Source organism: Rattus norvegicus, chromosome 18 (genome assembly GCF_036323735.1).
Source record: "Rattus norvegicus strain BN/NHsdMcwi chromosome 18, GRCr8, whole genome shotgun sequence".
Lineage (NCBI taxonomy): Eukaryota > Metazoa > Chordata > Mammalia > Rodentia > Muridae > Rattus > Rattus norvegicus.
The window spans coordinates 74,470,995-74,485,046 of NC_086036.1; the positions used below are offsets into that span (position 1 = coordinate 74,470,995).

Here is a 14,052-nt window from a genome sequence, read left to right on the forward strand (position 1 = left end):
ATTGGCTCTCTGTGTCACGAGTACAAAGCATTGTTTACATTATTTCAATCCTCACAGTTATGCAGAACACTGTGATTGGTACGCTTGGTGTTTTATTTCACCGTGTCTTTTGACAGATCTCTTTATGCAGGGAAGGTCCTTAAAATTTGGATCCTTTTTGGGCGTTGGGAAAGGAAGCTTTCATGGCTCTGCTCGACTCCCTCCTCCCTCCTCTGTTTGAAAATAAGAAAACTGAGGTTCAGATCTCCCTAGTCTTGGAGGCAATGATAGAAAGAACAATATAAGCTTTACATTTCCTTCCTTCTTTCTTTCCTTCTTCCTTCTTCTTTCTTTCATTTAGCCCTTTGACATTTGAATCAATTCAATTAAGCACTAGTTGATACTTTTCCTTTGTCTGACCTTGAACTGGTGGTTACACACAGCCCACCCACGTCATTCAATCAGATCCTACTGTGAGGGGCTTTTGCCTGAACACCCAGCTTAGGAAGGTGTGGTCTTTTAATACCTCGCCCCCCAGCCCCCCACCAGCCAATATTCTGGAGTTGTCAAGTGACCTGATGATGCCCAATTAACCAACTTCTTCCTAACCTTCACCCTCTGGGAACCTCAAGGGCAATATCCGCCAGGTGTTTCTCAATGGTTTACACTCCCCTGCCGAACGGTTGTTTGCAAAGGGCCCTTTTCATGTGCTGCTGGCCAGATGCTCCTCTATTTTACGAGCCTAACTTCTCAGGAAGTCCTGTACTGTGCCACTAAATGGCCTTCAGAACTGCTTCGTTTTGAAGTTCAGACACCATAAAGTGTGAATGGCTTCAAGACATAGCCAGCCTTTTTCACCCTCAGTCCATTCTCCCGCTATTGTCTGTGAGCAGCACCTATGCATGGAGTACCTGTGCACTGGCACCCATGCAGCCATACCTGTGTGTACCTGCATGCAATCGCAGGCGTGCTGTTCATCTGTTGGGCTGGCTGCTAACCCTTGGCAGACGTAAGAGTTTTCTCAATGAATTTTTGCTGCTGCTGGGATTTGCCCCAAAGAAGCCCACTTAAAAGACTGAACTCTAAAGGGGGCATTTTTTTTCATTTTACTGTGTTGTTTTCTCGTGTGTTCCCTGTTATCATTTTTTTCATCTATTAGTTGAAAGAATAAATACCTTAAGGGAGAAATGAGAAAATATGCTTAGCCATTGGCCAACTGCTCTCAGTACCCTTGGCTACTCCCACTTCATTCTTTCCATGGTGCCCCACTTCTCCCTCATGCTGTGGCCCGTCACAGACTTCCAGGAGGGTTTTATTTGAAGTTATTTATGCGACTAGCCTCATGGAGTGGGAAGCGCTGAGTTCCATAGGCCAGGTCAAACTGCCTCTGCTTTTGGGCAAAGGTCAGCTAGACCAACTGAGCCATGAATAAACTACTGAGCGATCTTTAAAATAAGTTATAAAGATCAAAATAGAACAAAGCCCGGAGTGAGCTTCTGACTCTAAAAATAAAACTTTTGTAGTTAGTCTTGTAAAAAGAAAGGTGGCTCAATTATCAGTCCTCGTGGGGCTGTAGGCAGCTCACAGGCCCCGCACCGCGCCTCCTGAATGGGCAGGATAGAAACTTGCTTCCCGGATGAGACCAATCCTGGCTGCCTTCCAGTCATAGCCTTTGGATGCTTTCTCCTTTGGATTCCGAAGGCAACAGTTGCAAATGGAGGGGCCAGGGATTTCTTATGAGGCCTTGCTGGAGACAAGCACTGGACTTCATGCACAGAGACTCTGAGCAGTTAGAAATACGCCTCAAACCTCCGGGCATCATTGTGCAGTTTGCTCTCTCTGTAATCTATACCACCTATCAAGGAACTACTGGATGGATGATGTACAACCCACAACGTCAAGATGCTAATTTTGCAGACCTATAGCACAGCCAGGTGTAAGTATAAGGTAATCTTATCAGTTGTATTATCTGAGTAAACTTGACAGAAATGCTTTCTCATGAACTGGATGCTCATTCGGGGGTAAGTAGGATAGACAGCCAGTAAAAATGAAGTTTGAGACGGAACCTAGTGTCAGCGATGGCGTGAGGAACCTGAAACCCATGCGGGTGGTTGGCGGGGTATAAATTGGCACCACCATTTTGGACAGCAATGGGGCAGCAGCTGCTAGTGTTGACGAGATGCAATCTTAGTGCCCTAGCCACTGAATGTCAGGATTGACTCTGTCACTTATGTGTAATAAGGGGCAAAAGACTTAGATGAGGATCCCTCCATGCTCAGCCAACGCTACAGGAGAATGAAGAAAATATAAACACTAGGCGGAAGCTAAGGAGCGAAGGACAATATAGGGAGATAGTAGACCCATATACATATACATATACATATACATACACATATACATATCCATAGGAATGACAAATTTATAAGTTGAGCTGTATGATTACATTTAAAACTGAGCAAAAATTTCAAATTGCAATTTTTTTAAAAAAGTAAAAAAAAGTCATTTTGGTAAATTTAAAGATGTACATCTTTGGAATTTCATTTCATCTTCAAGAACCAACCAAAAATCTCACAGTGGCCACTTTGAGGAAAATCAACAAGGGGTGAAAGACTCAGTGAAAGAGGAGTTTTCAATATCTATTTTCCTCCAAAGTTAACTCATAGAAGGGTACAAAGCTTTTAAACTAGGGCTGCCCAGCAGAAGCCGCTGAACGTTGAAAATGTTCTTTATGGGAATGGCGTGGGTTGGTGTAACTGTAACTGCGGCCTGTGTAGAGGGGACCTCGGCCTGTGTAGAGGGGACCTCGGCCTGTGTAGAGGGGACTGTGACATGTGCAAAGGTGGGCATCCTTGGCTACGGCCTGAGTTCTACAACAGCTGGAGTACACTAAGACCCTGTCTCAAAAAACAGAAAAGAAAAGGAGCAGAATGAAGAGGAGGTGGAGGAGAATAAGAAAGAAAGAAAGAAAAAGAAAATGGTTTACACCCCGCCACACCAGCCGGCAGTGACCTATGGGAACTAGCACCCCAAAGCAGCGACTATGAGGGCGGAAGTGACTACTCCACTCACTGTAAAGAGTTCCTGTGCACCTAATGGCTCCTTCCTGGGCGGATGGTGGTCGCCTAAACGACAGTGAAATACCAATGACAAACTGCACTTGGAGATTCAGTGAGTGAAATAAGGATTGGTGGGAATTCAAGTTAAATGACTGACGTCTGCCCGAGAAATTATTTGGATGAGCGTAAAACTGACGATAAAGTCATGGAGGAGAGGATACAATCTTACTTGGCTATCATTTTAATAGGTGTTAAAAAAGAGATCTGCTAGCATCCGCCTCTGTATTTGACATGGTAGAGAAAGGAGTGAAAGAGCTGAACCCACATGAACAACAATGCCAAGCAACCAGAGCTCCCAGGGACTAAGCCACCATCCAAAGACTATACATGGACAGATCCATGGCTCCAGCTGCATATGTAACAAAGGATGGCCTTGTTGGGCACCAATGGAAGGAGAAGCCCTTGGTCCTGCCAAGGCTGGACTCCCTAGTGTAGGGGAATGTCGGGGGGCAGGGCACGGTGGGAAGGGAGGGCGGATGGGGAAGAGAACGCACTTATAGAAGAAGGGGAGGGGGATGGGATCGGGGGCTTATCTCCGGGAAACTGGGAAAGGGAATAACATTTGAAATGTAAATAAAAAAAATATTCAATAAAAGAAAAAAAAAAAGAGTCTGAAATAAGATTTAGGTTAAATCCTGCCTGGGCATTGCTTGGTATAATTGTTGTTTGGGCTTTTTTTTAAGGTGCAATTACTATATTATTATTAACTTTTAACTTTTCATTGCTTTGCCTCATATGAAAGCATCCAGAACTGACTTCCAAAGAGGAAGAGAGAAAGAAGGCAGAAGCATTGCTGAATGGTGACTGATCAAGAGCTGATACGGCTGAGGATGAGTAGTGGTGTATGAGGTTTAATAACGCTACTTTGAGCTGGTATTCGCTTGACGGTTTTCAAGCTACAAGCTTAAAATTATGAGGTATATGTGGCAAAAATGCATTTCTTGGACTCTCAGGATAAGAGAGAGCTACAGTTTTCGTCCTCTTGAGGGTCCTATTCACAGCTTTGGGAGAATGAGCGATTCACCATTTCTCTGACGTCACACTGGTTACTGCCCTCCGACTTAAGGGTATGGGACAATGATGATGTTCTCAGGTCTATGTTGTGATGATCACATAGCCATGCCATCAGCTAACGTCTATTTGACACTGGGTTTGATGACAATAGCCCTTTCTTTTGGACACTGTGATACCTGAGGTGTCTACACACGCAGGGACCTGAATCTTGGTTTGCACTATGCTTACTTTTCCAAATTTCAGTTCAGTCAGCTTCCTGCGGATGAAGGGCAGGGTGCAGCAGGGTTGACGTGGCCTTGTGCAGGGCTGGTAGAAACGCAGGTGAACTACTCACTACCAGCCATTTCATACTTCTGGCTCCCTTCATATGTTTTATCCTAGGCCAATGAACTAAATGGTTTTCAAGGTTTTATTTTTTTCTAGATTTCAAGATTGCCACAAGTCTTACCTCCGTTTAGTATCAATTGCCTTCGCAAAATGTGGGATGGCTTTCTAAACTCTATTTCTCCTCTAATAAATTTGAAACCTCAGACTGGGAAGAAGAGTGTTTTGGACTTGGCAAGGTTTGGTATTCACAAATCTTTCTCCTTATTGATCATGATTCCAGCGTCCCTCTAACTATTTACAGATTTTCCTTTCTTCAAATTGTTTCATTATTGGACAGTAATTTCTGGGATCTCGCTGCAAAGATTGATTCCATATTTGCCCTCTTTCCTGTCATTGTCCTCTGTCTTGCCTGTTATTTGCTACACTTACAGAATAATTATGACAGACCCAGGCAAAATACAGATTTATTTCTTTATAGCTGCAAAAGAGATTGTTTTCTAGATCCCCAGAATGGCCAAGCAAATGGCTAAGATGCTATTGTTGGTCCAGACAACATTTTTAGAGGCCTGGGTTATCGCATTTGCTGACTTTCTCACATCTTTTATGATACAGGAAGAGTGGCCTTACCAATGATTCTTGGTCCCAGACTTTCAGGTCTAGTGTCAGCACTGTGAGCTGAGACCTAGTGTCAGCACTGTGAGATGAGTTCAGGGCTAACTACTAAGCTTGGTTATTTAAAAGACACTAGAAATTGGTTTTGATGTCGCTAGATTGTATTTTGTTCATATTAGTGACACAGTCTAGTTATATAAAACAGATTTGGGTGGGTTGTTGGGGAGGCAGACTTATTTATGGACTTAAGAGACTTTTTCTTGGTTCTGAATGCCCCTAAAGGGAACCGTGGTCAGTTTGGGGGAAGACTTTTGGGATGAAGACAGCTGGGAAACTATTGGCCTTAAGCAGTAAAGGGCGCTTTGGTGTGAATTGATTTCTGGATTGATGAATGCTAGAAGGTTCTTCCCATAGATCACATCTCCCCTGCCGTTCCTGAGCTTCAAGGATAGGCACAGCTAGGCATCAGCAGAAGATCTGGAAGATGCTGTTCGGTCAGCATATGTGAGCTCAAGAGAAGTCGGCTACCTGATGTCACACAGTGTAAATTGTACATTTTGTGTTTTGTACTTGAATTTGTATCAGTAATGATTTTTAAATTTGTCTTAATGACGTTTTGTATTACTTCATGGGAAATATGTGACAACCTGCCTTGGCACATATAATTATTTCTTCCATCTTTGAATTTAAATTAACCCTCTCCACAATCCCTGGCCTTAAAGATTCTTTTGAAAAGGACAAGTTATTTCTTTTGGATGAGCTCCTACAGGGGAAGGAAGTGTTGAGTAGCTGCTGGACAGTAAGAGTACTAGAGAATACTGCTCTTTACATTGGATTCAGCGCCTATTCACCCGGTGAACTGCTTGGTATTGTAGACTTAGAAAGACAAAACAACAACAATAACAAAACAACAACAGCAACAACAACACCACATTGCTAGAACGTCAAAAGCCCTCAGAGAACTTTCCTAGTGTTGTTTTTACTAAGTTAAAATGGCATTGAATCACCTTTAAAATCAGAATGTTTACACCCACAGACAAATGCTACTTTCAGCTTTAATCAGGGACGTTCTCTTTGCAGTGAACAGCAGGGACTACAGAGAGTCTTGGCTGCTCAAGGTGCTCAGAATAGGGGTTGGTGTAGTTCTCACCCATAAGCAAGACATTTATACCACTAAAGGCTCAAGAAGGAGGGGGGAGTAGGAATATAAGAACTGGGGAGCAGGAAGAAAAACTGCACACATGAAGTTTTCTGGGTGTGACACACCCATGGCAACCAGGGGCTCATAACAAGAGCTTTCTTCACTGGGGATGCCCAGAACTGGACCTGTCAACTGCTGGGGGGGGGGGGAACATGAGGAAGACATTTATGGAATGCTATCCCTACCTGTTGAGCTATTAGCTACTGATAAATTCTGGGAAAGGGGGGCTCCCTGTCCTCAGTTGTGTACCCACTGGTGAGCCTGTCAAGCTCTGATGGTTAGTTCTAACTCTATTCCCCTACGGAGGATCTCGGTTAAATTCAACAGATCACTAATAAACAAAAGCAAAACCAAATAGACATGATTTAGGATAGGCATTTGTAAGGAGGAGAAGAAATTGACGGAAGTTGGAAGAAGGCAAACAACTGTGGACATGAGAATAATTAGAATGCAGTACAGTATATTCATGCATGACATTATGACAAAACAAATCTAATGTTTTAAAAAGCAGAGCTCGGGAGATTATCATGATGGGTCACGTTCTCCACTTTTTTCCCTTAAAACTATCTTGTAATGTGGTATTTCTTTGAAGTTATGGTCAGCTTGGGGTATACTGTGAAAGACCATCCTTTCTCAACTCTAACAGTGTAGAGGTCTTCAGATCTGCTGTCATTTCACACACACAATCATTTGCCGGATGGGAGATGAGAAGGAGTAGAGTGTGGAGTTACTGTATGTTCACCTTTATCTGAACTGGGAGGCGACACCAGAGAGCAAGTGCTTTGAGCAGCTACCTGCCTGTGTCCTGTGTCTTCCCATAGACATTAATGATGTTGGCAATTTAGAGCCTGCCTTGTGCTTTCCTGCTCCCCACATCTCTTCTATTGTCTAACATCCCTCTCCCTCTCTAGCTTCCCAGTGGACACCGCATTTCCCTAAGAGGAAGCAAATTTATTTGACTGCAGGATTACTGCATTAATAATTTATGTTCACATTATCAATGTTTTACCTAAAAATTAAGACTTAAATGAAGCATTCTAATGAATTATATATGGGACCAGAATGATGTCCTCACTTGTCCAGGACATGCATCTGCCATAATTTGACTTAAAGTTTCAAGGGGGAGAAGTAAGTTCACAGGTATTCAGGGCTTAATGGAACATCTTACAAGCTCACTGTGTTTATGTGCTGTCAATCAAACTTGGATTATGAATGTTATAGCACATCAGCCCTCGAGGTTAATTTGGTAAGACAAGAATTTTAAACAAAAAAGTTCACTCAAAGTACTTTGTGATGGGATAGTTTATGTATCACAGTAAGTTGTCTTGTTTTCTCATCGCAGACTGTATAAATGACTTCCACAAAAATGACTTGGACAACTTTCTTTATAAAACGAGAGTTTGATACAAACTCATGGTTTGGTGTACCCAGGGTTATGACTAATGCCATCTCATAGTTGCTAAAACACAGCAGAACACTTAATTTCCCTACAGGGTAGGATACGGCCCCTCTAGATCACAAAGACAAAACAAAACAAGACAAACAACCTCACGCTATGGAAAGAACACTTTTGCTAAATGCTTGGTAATTTATTCATTATTTAGTAATTTTGTTCCTGAAAATGATAAGCTATAACCAATGAAAAGATCCCTTAAATCTGAAAACTTAAAAGCTTTTATGAGCAGAGTCAACTTTAGAGATTTGTCGACTCTCATAGTCAACATTCGGAGATTTGAACTAATTACAAAGTGCAATCAATGCCTTCTGGTTTCCGAGATCACCTAACCTTTAATAGGAAAGTGGCTTGCCATGTTCCTGAGCAAACCTTGTCTAATTGATGCTGAGAATGAAGAAATGTTATGACTAAAGTACAGCCAGGGATGCTTTTTTCTTTGGGCCCATATCTACCCTCAGAACCTACATCTACCAAGAAGAGACACAGAAAAAACAATTCAGACCCTCAAATTATATTATCGTAAGTGTGAAAACACAAGGGAATTAAATAAAGGTTGCATGCAGACTCTGTTCATGTTCCTTAAACCACTGCCAAAATTGTAAAATTGGTAGAAAAATTACTAGCAACAGAGTCCTTTTGTTTCATTGACGGAATACATTAAATGGAATGTGGAATTATTTTGCAAAAGTCATTTATATGTGGATTATTTCATTCCTTCAAAGTTTATGTCTTAAAAGGGAAACATGTTCTAAATATGCATTTAATGGGATGACTCCTCCCAGTGATGTCATAGGATGAAAATCACTTGGAGTTTACTATCCTGAAGTTCTTATGTGCTTGAAAATATTATGCAGCATTTATTCATTCATTTAGCATTTTAACTCTAGCTTTTATCTCTCTCTGAGCTCATGTCTAGGAAGTATCAAAGGATGAATAGAAATGCCTGGTCCTCAGAATTGGTAAGACAGTTCCAGCTTGGTAGTCTATGTTGGTTAGGCAATTTTGAAGTCCTGGTCTCTTGGTTTTCAAAATACTTACTTCATTGAGCATGGTGATACATTGCCAAGCATTGATGAGTTTACAGGTTGAAAAAAAAAATCACCCCAGGCTTTAAATAAATAAAGGCAGCGATAATACAGTGGACAAAAAGTCTGAGCCTACCACGAACATTGGTAGGGATGCTCTAAAGAAGGCAGTGGGATTTTGATTGATCCAAGAAAGTTGGATGAAGGGCAAGAGTCAAAAGACTAAATCGTGAGCCTGGGAAGCCTACAGCTCCTGTGCATGTTCCCCAAAACTCCATCGGACGCACCCCAGATTGCCTACTAGGCTCTGACAAGAGATCTTTTCTGTAATACAAAACAAAGCAAAACTTATCTGGAGTCTGGAGTTGCTACCTGGGCTTTTGTTAAATAGTGAATTGGAAGAAACAGCAACTGCAAACTGAAGGCAACCCGAGAGCCACTAAACCCATGCTATTTCCGTAAACATTGGCTTTTGTTGTAGCATGGATCAAACCCATAGCCATGAATAGACCCCAGCTTCTCAAATGCCAGCTAGGACCCCAATCTGTGTCCTGTTATCTGAACATGGGGACCAGAAAGAGGTGGAAAAGGGTCTATGGGAGCATTTGGAGGAAGGGGATGGAAAGGTAAAGATGTTGTCATTATATTATAAGCCGAGAAAGAAGATGAAATAATGTCAACAGTGGGAGGTCTCTGAATAGCCAACATCAACAATAATTGAAATTCAAATGAGTAATGAATCTTTTCACACACTTAGGAGAGTTTATGTCCTTGCAACCTCTGTTGTGGACTCACATGCGTGCCTTGGACTGCACAGGACACCACAGCATACAAAATCAAAGATGTGCTTTCTGAAACATCTGAGCTCAGAGTTGGGGCTGCTCTGTGGTATGAACTGCATGTGTTTATACTGCACATAAAGGCGTCTGAACTGACAGAAGCATCAGGACGAAGTTCCAGAAAAGACTTTAAATATTTCCTCACCATCATTCCTGGGTAGTGTGTGGCAAATTAGTATATCTTTGTATTCATTATGTGTTATTTATTGAACTGCGTTATGTTAGAAGGCTCAATCTCAAAACTTTCTTTTGAATTGCTGACTTGGCTGTCATAAAACAAACAAAACCTAAAACAAACAAACAAACAAACCCCAAAACCAAAAACCTATTCAATGACTTTTGGCTTGGATTAGGATAGACTTCCTAGTCATTCTAATATAGCCCAATAGACTTCCACCATTCATACCATGTATTGATGTAAATCAGTGTTTTTAGCGTTGATGGTCATGAAATGGAAATACTGCTCAATAGTGGGGAACACCGAAGTTGGCCTGCATCCAAGTATTCAAATGGGAGTCAAGTCTTATGTAAAAATAAACTAGAATGTCCACCTTAGGAGGATGTAAACTTGCCTTTGTCTTTAATGATAAGTTAGGACATGAAAGAACTGCTTTAAAATAAGTGTCTTTCTGATTTGTTATCTGCAAATGTTTGATCCACATAGCTATGAGCCTACAGTCTCCTCAGGCACCCAAAGAGTCAAGAGTCTCTAAAATGTCATGGTGAGATCCATCCTAGATTCGATTTCTAGTATTGAAACAGGAACAAAGATAAAGAAGTTTGGTTGGGGAAAGGGGAGAAGCTGGGTAGAGGTGAAGTCCAGGCCAAAACATTTCTCTAACTGAGCAACATCAGTTAAGTCTCCTAGCTTGCCAGTCAAGCAAGGTTAGGCACAGTCTCCAAAAGGGGCTATTTCTTTTTCCTCTCTGAAATCTGCTGTGGCATCACCTTTAACCATAACTTGATGTTGCGTGTAATGTGACATTTTACATGCATGTTCTTGCTTGAGAGTGAGTTGTTTTTCCTCTTCTGAGTTTTGAAAAGAAAAAAAGGAAGACAAATTATGCACCAGGGTGACTTCAGAAACAGTCCTACATCTCAAGTGTGTGTGCTGAGGGGAAGAAAATTGTTGCTGACCATGCCTGAAGTTTGTGAATAGCAAGAAACTACAGGTCCTGCTTTCTTTCTGGTTTGAAACTTGCTTATGCAATCCTCAGGTTTAGTGTTGGCAATCCAGAAGATGTTGACCTGAAAATGAAGAGGAACGAATGGAGCTTCTAGTCTTGAATCATCAACCCAAAGTTCTCTGGTGTGATGGTTTGTATATGCTTGGCCCAGGGAGTGGCACTATTAGGAGGTATGGCCTTGTTGGAGTAGGTGTGTCACTGTGAGCATGGGTTTTAAGACCCTCACCCTAGCTTCCTGGAAGCCAGTATTCTGCTAGCAGCCTTCAGATGAAGATGTAGAACTCTCAGCTCCTCCTGCACCATGTCTGCCTGGATGCTGCCATGTTCCTGCCTTGATGATACTGGACTGAAACTCTGAACCTGTTAGCCACCCCTGATTAAATGCCATTTATAAGACTTGTCTTGGCCATGGCGTCTGTTCACAGCAGTAAAGTCCTATGACATCCAACGTTAGGTAAAGCTCTTATTCTCTTGGAGAAATCATTACTTCTGGGTCATGCAAAAGGGCTCAGACCACCAGATAGTTTCTGTTATAGATGTGACATCTTCAAATCCTTCATGTATGTGTTCTACAAGATCAGTTCTAGACTACATTCCATTTCCATGACTCGCCTCTAGAGACTTAAAAGATCTGCTAAAGTGCCTCTCAAATTAGTACCCCAAATTAAACCAATTTGGCATTTATAAAGTGTTTAGTACCAAAGACTTGAGCTGATTAATTTCTATAATCAAAAAGTATAACACTTACATTAATGAAGGCCACACTAAAAAAAAGACTGCACATTTTCAACAGCACACAGACTATTGGCTCATAGAGAATGAAAACTCATCGCCCCCTTTAATGTTTTAACATACATTGCCATCGAACCCGAATGCTACAGTGGAGAAATGTCCCTGAGCAGAGCTGTAAACCTTTCATTTACGTTTGCAAAGTTCAATTTTATTGGTCCTGATCATCTGAGTCCTGAACCTCATTAATCTTCATTTCCACCCCTGCCAACTTTTGAGGCCTTTCCTTTTCAAAGATGTGAGTAATGTCAAAGTTAACGACCGCCCTTTTCACTCTTGTGGGCTTGACTCAAATGCACGCTGTTTTTACTAAAATATCAAGGCATGCAATAAAATATCTTTCCATTCTTCATAACAACAATAAGCAATTACACCCATTGCTTTAGATTTTCCCATGCTGTTGCATTTGTCTGCTTAGCGGATGATAGATGAAGCCCAGAAACAGTAACTCTGCATGGCCTACAGGTGTGTGTCCAATTCTATTATTCCTGCGAGTGTCAGAGGATATTGCCTCTGGTGGGAGATGGGAAGAAACGTCTTGCACCACCGTCCTTTTACCCAAAGGCAACTTTCCTTTCCTAGTGAGGGAAAAGTCACAAAACTAAGTAATGCTCATTTTGATTCTTGTGTTTGCAAATCTTCTCCCAGAATTCACTTCTAATTGAATATTAAAGCTTTTTCAAGCTTTTATTATTTTCAAATCCATGTGCTACATCTTAGTAAATCTTACCCAGTCTTTAAAACTCTTAGTACATCCTCTTTTTAAATGCTGTCCGGGCCTTCCATTTAAATGTTAACCTTTCTGCTCCCAAGCCATTGCTGGTTTCTCTCTAACAGCGCCATATAAACTGTCCTGTCTTTGCAGTGTAGAATTAATTGATATTTATCCTTCCTCTTACACCGTGTCTTCCTACTGAACCAGCACCATGTGTTAGCTTTTCTCATTCATTCTCAGAACAAATATTGAAGGAGCCCCATTGAGCCAGGCACTGAGCCAGGCGCTAAATTCTTTGCCGTTCTCCCAGTGACTAACTTGAAGTCAGTCCTAACCCAGACTTAGCCTAATCCAGAACTCAGCATCCTCTTTGCAGATTCTGTATTCAGGGAATGAAAGGACATTTGGAGGGAGATCAGAAGCAGCATGTTTTAAAGGGGAGCCTCGCACATCTCAGTGGTTTGTCACCTGCCTGAGAGAGTCATTAAGGTTGGAGTCTCAGCCCTGTGACCATGAGTTCTGTGAAACAGACAGACGTCCAGTATACTCTATGGGAGAAATCGGGGCCAGTGACAAAAAAGTTTGGAACATGTTACAAGTCACTAAGAAACGAGTTTGATTGTTTAATAAAGTTACATCCTGAGAGAAACCAAGAGTATTCATATCAATTATCTAATTCCAAGAAGTAAAACAGCCTCCCCAAAATACATACCGAAAAGCTTATGCACAGGGGTGGGGAATAAGGAGGAGAGAAAAAGGGAGAGGGAGGGAGAGAGGCAGGCAGGGATTGGCTCCTTAGAAAAATAAACAGATGTTCAAAGAACAGTTTCAGGTTCCCAGAGAAGGGAGGGCTATACCAAAATTTTCCATACATCCTGTTGCTCCAGCACACACATAACCTCCACCGTGGACAGTTTTTTATTCATTGCCAAGCATTTGGGTTGAAATTATAATTCTCATTGAAAGGAGGGAAATCATATGCTGCCATGACTAGTCAACATACATTCATATTCTGAAAATTATACTCACAGTCTGCTTGGGAAAAAGAGTTCAGGTCCCCTTCACTCATAGGCTCAGAGAGATAACAAAGCAAATACTCTTTTCACTGATTTCAGAATCTTGATAGTTTTAGAAGAAAAAGCCTATTCACCTCTTTTCGTTTAGAGACTATAAGTTACTGGCTACTAAGCTGCGAGGCTTGGCTTCTAGGAAAAGCTAGTGTAAACAAATTTACATTACAATGCACAGAGTCAGAGCGTTAGTTATGAACAAAACACAGACATATGCTCTCGTGTAAATAAGGGCCGGGACCATCAGCTTCTAAAGTGTGCTTCCTATTAATTACACAGCAAAAATGAACTTTCCATATGTAGAAGCCAAAGCATTTAGCCCTGGCAACTTGCATGAGAAAACTACCGGGATTGTGGGGTCCCAACTGCTAACAAAAGTAGATTTCAAAGAACGTCTTCTGCAAATACCTTGAGGCATGACAGGGCAGCATGGAAGAATGTTTTAAAGCAATGAAACTGTTGCCAAGCTCCCAGCAATGTCACTTGGGCTGTGGGTCTGGCTCCTCTGATGAAATGGTAGACAATAGTGGGTGTCCTTTTTGTTCTGGGTTCTGTCATCCCTCTGGGGCCAATCCTGAATGCAGGCCATGCAGTGCACACATATTTTGCTGAGACCATTACACAGTTCCGTTTCTCACCATTAATATCATTGAAACTGTTTACTGCAAGCACAGGCTCACTTTTCCCAGGTATTCTAACGGCCATCTGGCGTCTCTTGGCAT

At 41.8% G+C, this 14,052-nt stretch overlaps 1 protein-coding gene across 3 annotated transcripts in view; it reads right to left on the reverse strand.

The window, feature by feature from the left end:
- The window catches only part of Setbp1 (SET binding protein 1), a 361,840-nt gene that overhangs the window by 5,379 nt on the left and 342,409 nt on the right, over positions 1–14,052 (reverse strand). The window lies entirely within an intron of this gene.